The sequence below is a fragment of the Ictalurus punctatus genome, unplaced genomic scaffold, assembly GCF_001660625.3.
Source record: "Ictalurus punctatus breed USDA103 unplaced genomic scaffold, Coco_2.0 tig00064117, whole genome shotgun sequence".
Taxonomy (NCBI): Eukaryota; Metazoa; Chordata; class Actinopteri; order Siluriformes; family Ictaluridae; genus Ictalurus; species Ictalurus punctatus.
This window is the reverse complement of record NW_026521159.1, coordinates 84,929-95,525: the sequence shown is the minus strand read 5'-3', so window position 1 is coordinate 95,525 and position 10,597 is coordinate 84,929. Positions and strand designations below refer to the sequence as shown.

General features: G+C 48.1%; 2 non-coding genes across 2 annotated transcripts; both read right to left on the bottom strand.

The window, feature by feature from the left end:
• Window positions 1-461: 461 nt before the first annotated feature.
• Window positions 462-534, bottom strand: trnav-cac (transfer RNA valine (anticodon CAC)). The gene has a single exon. It is a non-coding gene; the product is annotated as a tRNA-Val (tRNA).
• A 7,869-nt stretch (window positions 535-8,403) lies between these two features.
• trnav-cac (transfer RNA valine (anticodon CAC)) lies at window positions 8,404-8,476 on the bottom strand. Its single transcript has one exon. It is a non-coding gene; the product is annotated as a tRNA-Val (tRNA).
• Window positions 8,477-10,597: the final 2,121 nt, after the last annotated feature.

The window sequence follows — 10,597 nt, the reverse complement described above, 5'->3', positions numbered from 1 at the left end:
AGTCGCAACCTCGAGTCAAGCGCATCATTACTCTTGTCTTCTTGATGAAGGAAAGAGCCAGGCTTCCACATTCAGTGGAAAAGCAGAGACTGCCCGTGATTTTGCAAGCAACTGTTATCTGCCTTGCTACAAAAGCTCAATGGAAGGGAAACCGCTCCCAGCCTTTTTCGGCCGCAGACCTCTTGCAGACCTCTCGAGGTGAACTCGGCGAGCAGTACTTTACGGAAAATTTTCCAGTCACGCACAGAGTCTTGTTGAGCAACGAAAGAGCCAGGCTTCCACTTTCTGGGGAAAACCAGAGACTCCCTTTCATTTGGTAAGCAAATACTAACTGCTTTGCTACAAAAGAAGGAAATCTCCTCTGTAAAGGAGGTCTCGCTTTCTGGCTGTTCCTAGAGAACCTGATCCTACAGTGATGACAACCGCTCAGTCATTTAAAGCAAAGTTCAGAATTTCTAGCTTGTTTCTGCCCGGTCTCGAACCAGGGACCTTTTGCGTGTGAGGCAAACGTGATAACCACTACACTACAGAAACCACGGTGCAGTGGCACTTTGGTGGTGCACATACGTACACTTTGTTCACCAGAGCTGAATGGTGCAGCGTGGCATTGGTGGTATAGTGGTGAGCATAGCTCCAGTCCAAGCAGTTGACCCGGCTCCAATTCTTGGCCCGTCCACGGCTTGGAGCTTCTCCAGGTACTTTATGGTAGTTGGCACAAAAGGAAGGAATCACCTACCTGAGAATGAGTTGGTCAACAGAATGTGCCATAGGCTTCTCTGCAGGCCTCCTACGACTCTTTCTGCTTCCCACTTGAGTTCTTAGTGCTCTCTTTGCTGTTTGTAAACACGTCATTATGCAACAGGGCACGTTTGACCCGTGAACAGGGGCGAAAAGGTGAGAACATGCGGTCTCTCCGTGTCTGTCTCTTGTTAGCGACAAGCTAGCATGCAAACTGTGATGAGAGGTGTCCATTTTCCGCGATCAGCCATCTATATAGTCAATGTTTTATATTTAATAAGCAAATATGTCTATATGCTGATTGGTCTTAAGCAGCGTTGTCCAATCTTCAGCTTTTGGTTCCAATCTAGCAGGAGCCACACCTGATTCCAATTGTTGGCTCCGCTGATCTTGGCTTTCAATAGACTAAAGTGTGGCTTCTGCTTGGTTAGAATGACAACCTGCAACCACACTGGCCCATTCTGGAGAAGACTGGACAACCCTGATCTAAAGCAAATAACCACCGAGGTAAGTGCCACTTTGTGAGTTCTGAATCCGTCATGCCGGCTCGACGTCACTCGATGAACAGGGAAGGAACCGGGAGATGAGAAGACTTCCCACGGTTGAGGAATGGCAATTTCAGGTTGAGGGTACGTTTGCTTTGCGTTTTCCCGCTTGGAGGTGGGGAATTACAAGTCGCAACCTCGAGTCAAGCGCATCATTACTCTTGTCTTCTTGATGAAGGAAAGAGCCAGGCTTCCACATTCAGTGGAAAAGCAGAGACTGCCCGTGATTTTGCAAGCAACTGTTATCTGCCTTGCTACAAAAGCTCAATGGAAGGGAAACCGCTCCCAGTTGACCTGGGTTCGATTCCCGGCCAATGCACCGATTGTAACTTGGAGCGTCTCGTGGTATTTCATGGTAGTTGGCGGATAAGGAAGGAATCACCTGCCTGAGAATGAGTTGGTCAACAGAATGTGCCATGGGCTTCTCTGCAGGCCTCCTACGACTCTTTCTGCTTCCCACTTGAGTTCTTAGTGCTCTCTTTGCTGTTTGTAAACCCGTCATTATGCAACAGGGCACGTTTGACCCGTGAACAGGGGCGAAAAGGTGAGAACATGCGGTCTCTCCGTGTCTGTCTCTTGTTAGCGACAAGCTAGCATGCAAACTGTGATGAGAGGTGTACATTTTCCGCGATCAGCCATCTATATAGTCAATGTTTTATATTTTATAAGCAAATATGTCTATATGCTGATTGGTCTTAAGCAGCGTTGTCCAATCTTCAGCTTTTGGTTCCAATCTAGCAGGAGCCACACCTGATTCCAATTGTTGGCTCCGCTGATCTTGGCTTTCAATAGACTAAAGTGTGGCTTCTGCTTGGTTAGAATGACAACCTGCAACCACACTGGCCCATTCTGGAGAAGACTGGACAACCCTGATCTAAAGCAAATAACCACCGAGGTAAGTGCCACTTTGTGAGTTCTGAATCCGTCATGCCGGCTCGACGTCACTCGATGAACAGGGAAGGAACCGGGAGATGAGAAGACTTCCCACGGTTGAGGAATGGCAATTTCAGGTTGAGGGTACGTTTGCTTTGCGTTTTCCCGCTTGGAGGTGGGGAATTACAAGTCGCAACCTCGAGTCAAGCGCATCATTACTCTTGTCTTCTTGATGAAGGAAAGAGCCAGGCTTCCACATTCAGTGGAAAAGCAGAGACTGCCCGTGATTTTGCAAGCAACTGTTATCTGCCTTGCTACAAAAGCTCAATGGAAGGGAAACCGCTCCCAGTTGACCTGGGTTCGATTCCCGGCCAATGCACCGATTGTAACTTGGAGCGTCTCGTGGTATTTCATGGTAGTTGGCGGATAAGGAAGGAATCACCTGCCTGAGAATGAGTTGGTCAACAGAATGTGCCATGGGCTTCTCTGCAGGCCTCCTACGACTCTTTCTGCTTCCCACTTGAGTTCTTAGTGCTCTCTTTGCTGTTTGTAAACACGTCATTATGCAACAGGGCACGTTTGACCCGTGAACAGGGGCGAAAAGGTGAGAACATGCGGTCTCTCCGTGTCTGTCTCTTGTTAGCGACAAGCTAGCATGCAAACTGTGATGAGAGGTGTCCATTTTCCGCGATCAGCCATCTATATAGTCAATGTTTTATATTTTATAAGCAAATATGTCTATATGCTGATTGGTCTTAAGCAGCGTTGTCCAATCTTCAGCTTTTGGTTCCAATCTAGCAGGAGCCACACCTGATTCCAATTGTTGGCTCCGCTGATCTTGGCTTTCAATAGACTAAAGTGTGGCTTCTGCTTGGTTAGAATGACAACCTGCAACCACACTGGCCCATTCTGGAGAAGACTGGACAACCCTGATCTAAAGCAAATAACCACCGAGGTAAGTGCCACTTTGTGAGTTCTGAATCCGTCATGCCGGCTCGACGTCACTCGATGAACAGGGAAGGAACCGGGAGATGAGAAGACTTCCCACGGTTGAGGAATGGCAATTTCAGGTTGAGGGTACGTTTGCTTTGCGTTTTCCCGCTTGGAGGTGGGGAATTACAAGTCGCAACCTCGAGTCAAGCGCATCATTACTCTTGTCTTCTTGATGAAGGAAAGAGCCAGGCTTCCACATTCAGTGGAAAAGCAGAGACTGCCCGTGATTTTGCAAGCAACTGTTATCTGCCTTGCTACAAAAGCTCAATGGAAGGGAAACCGCTCCCAGTTGACCTGGGTTCGATTCCCGGCCAATGCACCGATTGTAACTTGGAGCGTCTCGTGGTATTTCATGGTAGTTGGCGGATAAGGAAGGAATCACCTGCCTGAGAATGAGTTGGTCAACAGAATGTGCCATGGGCTTCTCTGCAGGCCTCCTACGACTCTTTCTGCTTCCCACTTGAGTTCTTAGTGCTCTCTTTGCTGTTTGTAAACACGTCATTATGCAACAGGGCACGTTTGACCCGTGAACAGGGGCGAAAAGGTGAGAACATGCGGTCTCTCCGTGTCTGTCTCTTGTTAGCGACAAGCTAGCATGCAAACTGTGATGAGAGGTGTACATTTTCCGCGATCAGCCATCTATATAGTCAATGTTTTATATTTTATAAGCAAATATGTCTATATGCTGATTGGTCTTAAGCAGCGTTGTCCAATCTTCAGCTTTTGGTTCCAATCTAGCAGGAGCCACACCTGATTCCAATTGTTGGCTCCGCTGATCTTGGCTTTCAATAGACTAAAGTGTGGCTTCTGCTTGGTTAGAATGACAACCTGCAACCACACTGGCCCATTCTGGAGAAGACTGGACAACCCTGATCTAAAGCAAATAACCACCGAGGTAAGTGCCACTTTGTGAGTTCTGAATCCGTCATGCCGGCTCGACGTCACTCGATGAACAGGGAAGGAACCGGGAGATGAGAAGACTTCCCACGGTTGAGGAATGGCAATTTCAGGTTGAGGGTACGTTTGCTTTGCGTTTTCCCGCTTGGAGGTGGGGAATTACAAGTCGCAACCTCGAGTCAAGCGCATCATTACTCTTGTCTTCTTGATGAAGGAAAGAGCCAGGCTTCCACATTCAGTGGAAAAGCAGAGACTGCCCGTGATTTTGCAAGCAACTGTTATCTGCCTTGCTACAAAAGCTCAATGGAAGGGAAACCGCTCCCAGTTGACCTGGGTTCGATTCCCGGCCAATGCACCGATTGTAACTTGGAGCGTCTCGTGGTATTTCATGGTAGTTGGCGGATAAGGAAGGAATCACCTGCCTGAGAATGAGTTGGTCAACAGAATGTGCCATGGGCTTCTCTGCAGGCCTCCTACGACTCTTTCTGCTTCCCACTTGAGTTCTTAGTGCTCTCTTTGCTGTTTGTAAACACGTCATTATGCAACAGGGCACGTTTGACCCGTGAACAGGGGCGAAAAGGTGAGAACATGCGGTCTCTCCGTGTCTGTCTCTTGTTAGCGACAAGCTAGCATGCAAACTGTGATGAGAGGTGTCCATTTTCCGCGATCAGCCATCTATATAGTCAATGTTTTATATTTAATAAGCAAATATGTCTATATGCTGATTGGTCTTAAGCAGCGTTGTCCAATCTTCAGCTTTTGGTTCCAATCTAGCAGGAGCCACACCTGATTCCAATTGTTGGCTCCGCTGATCTTGGCTTTCAATAGACTAAAGTGTGGCTTCTGCTTGGTTAGCAATGACAACCTGCAACCACACTGGCCCATTCTGGAGAAGACTGGACAACCCTGATCTAAAGCAAATAACCACCGAGGTAAGTGCCACTTTGTGAGTTCTGAATCCGTCATGCCGGCTCGACGTCACTCGATGAACAGGGAAGGAACCGGGAGATGAGAAGACTTCCCACGGTTGAGGAATGGCAATTTCAGGTTGAGGGTACGTTTGCTTTGCGTTTTCCCGCTTGGAGGTGGGGAATTACAAGTCGCAACCTCGAGTCAAGCGCATCATTACTCTTGTCTTCTTGATGAAGGAAAGAGCCAGGCTTCCACATTCAGTGGAAAAGCAGAGACTGCCCGTGATTTTGCAAGCAACTGTTATCTGCCTTGCTACAAAAGCTCAATGGAAGGGAAACCGCTCCCAGTTGACCTGGGTTCGATTCCCGGCCAATGCACCGATTGTAACTTGGAGCGTCTCGTGGTATTTCATGGTAGTTGGCGGATAAGGAAGGAATCACCTGCCTGAGAATGAGTTGGTCAACAGAATGTGCCATGGGCTTCTCTGCAGGCCTCCTACGACTCTTTCTGCTTCCCACTTGAGTTCTTAGTGCTCTCTTTGCTGTTTGTAAACACGTCATTATGCAACAGGGCACGTTTGACCCGTGAACAGGGGCGAAAAGGTGAGAACATGCGGTCTCTCCGTGTCTGTCTCTTGTTAGCGACAAGCTAGCATGCAAACTGTGATGAGAGGTGTACATTTTCCGCCGATCAGCCATCTATATAGTCAATGTTTTATATTTTATAAGCAAATATGTCTATATGCTGATTGGTCTTAAGCAGCGTTGTCCAATCTTCAGCTTTTGGTTCCAATCTAGCAGGAGCCACACCTGATTCCAATTGTTGGCTCCGCTGATCTTGGCTTTCAATAGACTAAAGTGTGGCTTCTGCTTGGTTAGAATGACAACCTGCAACCACACTGGCCCATTCTGGAGAAGACTGGACAACCCTGATCTAAAGCAAATAACCACCGAGGTAAGTGCCACTTTGTGAGTTCTGAATCCGTCATGCCGGCTCGACGTCACTCGATGAACAGGGAAGGAACCCGGAGATGAGAAGACTTCCCACGGTTGAGGAATGGCAATTTCAGGTTGAGGGTACGTTTGCTTTGCGTTTTCCCGCTTGGGGGTGGGGAATTACAAGTCGCAACCTCGAGTCAAGCGCATCATTACTCTTGTCTTCTTGATGAAGGAAAGAGCCAGGCTTCCACATTCAGTGGAAAAGCAGAGACTGCCCGTGATTTTGCAAGCAACTGTTATCTGCCTTGCTACAAAAGCTCAATGGAAGGGAAACCGCTCCCAGTTGACCTGGGTTCGATTCCCGGCCAATGCACCGATTGTAACTTGGAGCGTCTCGTGGTATTTCATGGTAGTTGGCGGATAAGGAAGGAATCACCTGCCTGAGAATGAGTTGGTCAACAGAATGTGCCATGGGCTTCTCTGCAGGCCTCCTACGACTCTTTCTGCTTCCCACTTGAGTTCTTAGTGCTCTCTTTGCTGTTTGTAAACACGTCATTATGCAACAGGGCACGTTTGACCCGTGAACAGGGGCGAAAAGGTGAGAACATGCGGTCTCTCCGTGTCTGTCTCTTGTTAGCGACAAGCTAGCATGCAAACTGTGATGAGAGGTGTCCATTTTCCGCGATCAGCCATCTATATAGTCAATGTTTTATATTTTATAAGCAAATATGTCTATATGCTGATTGGTCTTAAGCAGCGTTGTCCAATCTTCAGCTTTTGATTCCAATCTAGCAGGAGCCACACCTGATTCCAATTGTTGGCTCCGCTGATCTTGGCTTTCAATAGACTAAAGTGTGGCTTCTGCTTGGTTAGAATGACAACCTGCAACCACACTGGCCCATTCTGGAGAAGACTGGACAACCCTGATCTAAAGCAAATAACCACCGAGGTAAGTGCCACTTTGTGAGTTCTGAATCCGTCATGCCGGCTCGACGTCACTCGATGAACAGGGAAGGAACCGGGAGATGAGAAGACTTCCCACGGTTGAGGAATGGCAATTTCAGGTTGAGGGTACGTTTGCTTTGCGTTTTCCCGCTTGGAGGTGGGGAATTACAAGTTGCAACCTCGAGTCAAGCGCATCATTACTCTTGTCTTCTTGATGAAGGAAAGAGCCAGGCTTCCACATTCAGTGGAAAAGCAGAGACTGCCCGTGATTTTGCAAGCAACTGTTATCTGCCTTGCTACAAAAGCTCAATGGAAGGGAAACCGCTCCCAGTTGACCTGGGTTCGATTCCCGGCCAATGCACCGATTGTAACTTGGAGCGTCTCGTGGTATTTCATGGTAGTTGGCAGATAAGGAAGGAATCACCTGCCTGAGAATGAGTTGGTCAACAGAATGTGCCATGGGCTTCTCTGCAGGCCTCCTACGACTCTTTCTGCTTCCCACTTGAGTTCTTAGTGCTCTCTTTGCTGTTTGTAAACACGTCATTATGCAACAGTGCACGTTGACCCGTGAACAGGGGCGAAAAGGTGAGAACATGCGGTCTCTCCGTGTCTGTCTCTTGTTAGCGACAAGCTAGCATGCAAACTGTGATGAGAGGTGTACATTTTCCGCGATCAGCCATCTATATAGTCAATGTTTTATATTTTATAAGCAAATATGTCTATATGCTGATTGGTCTTAAGCAGCGTTGTCCAATCTTCAGCTTTTGGTTCCAATCTAGCAGGAGCCACACCTGATTCCAATTGTTGGCTCCGCTGATCTTGGCTTTCAATAGACTAAAGTGTGGCTTCTGCTTGGTTAGAATGACAACCTGCAACCACACTGGCCCATTCTGGAGAAGACTGGACAACCCTGATCTAAAGCAAATAACCACTGAGGTAAGTGCCACTTTGTGAGTTCTGAATCCGTCATGCCGGCTCGACGTCACTCGATGAACAGGGAAGGAACCCGGAGATGAGAAGACTTCCCATGGTTGAGGAATGGCAATTTCAGGTTGAGGGTACGTTTGCTTTGCGTTTTCCCGCTTAGGGGTGGGGAATTACAAGTCGCAACCTCGAGTCAAGCGCATCATTACTCTTGTCTTCTTGATGAAGGAAAGAGCCAGGCTTCCACATTCAGTGGAAAAGCAGAGACTGCCCGTGATTTTGCAAGCAACTGTTATCTGCCTTGCTACAAAAGCTCAATGGAAGGGAAACCGCTCCCAGCCTTTTTCGGCCGCAGACCTCTTGCAGACCTCTCGAGGTGAACTCGGCGAGCAGTACTTTACGGAAAATTTTCCAGTCACGCACAGAGTCTTGTTGAGCAACGAAAGAGCCAGGCTTCCACTTTCTGGGGAAAACCAGAGACTCCCTTTCATTTGGTAAGCAAATACTAACTGCTTTGCTACAAAAGAAGGAAATCTCCTCTGTAAAGGAGGTCTCGCTTTCTGGCTGTTCCTAGAGAACCTGATCCTACAGTGATGACAACCGCTCAGTCATTAAAGCAAAGTTCAGAATTTCTAGCTTGTTTCTGCCCGGTCTCGAACCAGGGACCTTTTGCGTGTGAGGCAAACGTGATAACCACTACACTACAGAAACCACGGTGCAGTGGCACTTTGGTGGTGCACATACGTACACTTTGTTCACCAGAGCTGAATGGTGCAGCGTGGCATTGGTGGTATAGTGGTGAGCATAGCTCCAGTCCAAGCAGTTGACCCGGCTCCAATTCTTGGCCCGTCCACGGCTTGGAGCTTCTCCAGGTACTTTATGGTAGTTGGCACAAAAGGAAGGAATCACCTACCTGAGAATGAGTTGGTCAACAGAATGTGCCATAGGCTTCTCTGCAGGCCTCCTACGACTCTTTCTGCTTCCCACTTGAGTTCTTAGTGCTCTCTTTGCTGTTTGTAAACACGTCATTATGCAACAGGGCACGTTTGACCCGTGAACAGGGGCGAAAAGGTGAGAACATGCGGTCTCTCCGTGTCTGTCTCTTGTTAGCGACAAGCTAGCATGCAAACTGTGATGAGAGGTGTCCATTTTCCGCGATCAGCCATCTATATAGTCAATGTTTTATATTTAATAAGCAAATATGTCTATATGCTGATTGGTCTTAAGCAGCGTTGTCCAATCTTCAGCTTTTGGTTCCAATCTAGCAGGAGCCACACCTGATTCCAATTGTTGGCTCCGCTGATCTTGGCTTTCAATAGACTAAAGTGTGGCTTCTGCTTGGTTAGAATGACAACCTGCAACCACACTGGCCCATTCTGGAGAAGACTGGACAACCCTGATCTAAAGCAAATAACCACCGAGGTAAGTGCCACTTTGTGAGTTCTGAATCCGTCATGCCGGCTCGACGTCACTCGATGAACAGGGAAGGAACCGGGAGATGAGAAGACTTCCCACGGTTGAGGAATGGCAATTTCAGGTTGAGGGTACGTTTGCTTTGCGTTTTCCCGCTTGGAGGTGGGGAATTACAAGTCGCAACCTCGAGTCAAGCGCATCATTACTCTTGTCTTCTTGATGAAGGAAAGAGCCAGGCTTCCACATTCAGTGGAAAAGCAGAGACTGCCCGTGATTTTGCAAGCAACTGTTATCTGCCTTGCTACAAAAGCTCAATGGAAGGGAAACCGCTCCCAGTTGACCTGGGTTCGATTCCCGGCCAATGCACCGATTGTAACTTGGAGCGTCTCGTGGTATTTCATGGTAGTTGGCGGATAAGGAAGGAATCACCTGCCTGAGAATGAGTTGGTCAACAGAATGTGCCATGGGCTTCTCTGCAGGCCTCCTACGACTCTTTCTGCTTCCCACTTGAGTTCTTAGTGCTCTCTTTGCTGTTTGTAAACCCGTCATTATGCAACAGGGCACGTTTGACCCGTGAACAGGGGCGAAAAGGTGAGAACATGCGGTCTCTCCGTGTCTGTCTCTTGTTAGCGACAAGCTAGCATGCAAACTGTGATGAGAGGTGTACATTTTCCGCGATCAGCCATCTATATAGTCAATGTTTTATATTTTATAAGCAAATATGTCTATATGCTGATTGGTCTTAAGCAGCGTTGTCCAATCTTCAGCTTTTGGTTCCAATCTAGCAGGAGCCACACCTGATTCCAATTGTTGGCTCCGCTGATCTTGGCTTTCAATAGACTAAAGTGTGGCTTCTGCTTGGTTAGAATGACAACCTGCAACCACACTGGCCCATTCTGGAGAAGACTGGACAACCCTGATCTAAAGCAAATAACCACCGAGGTAAGTGCCACTTTGTGAGTTCTGAATCCGTCATGCCGGCTCGACGTCACTCGATGAACAGGGAAGGAACCGGGAGATGAGAAGACTTCCCACGGTTGAGGAATGGCAATTTCAGGTTGAGGGTACGTTTGCTTTGCGTTTTCCCGCTTGGAGGTGGGGAATTACAAGTCGCAACCTCGAGTCAAGCGCATCATTACTCTTGTCTTCTTGATGAAGGAAAGAGCCAGGCTTCCACATTCAGTGGAAAAGCAGAGACTGCCCGTGATTTTGCAAGCAACTGTTATCTGCCTTGCTACAAAAGCTCAATGGAAGGGAAACCGCTCCCAGTTGACCTGGGTTCGATTCCCGGCCAATGCACCGATTGTAACTTGGAGCGTCTCGTGGTATTTCATGGTAGTTGGCGGATAAGGAAGGAATCACCTGCCTGAGAATGAGTTGGTCAACAGAATGTGCCATGGGCTTCTCTGCAGGCCTCCT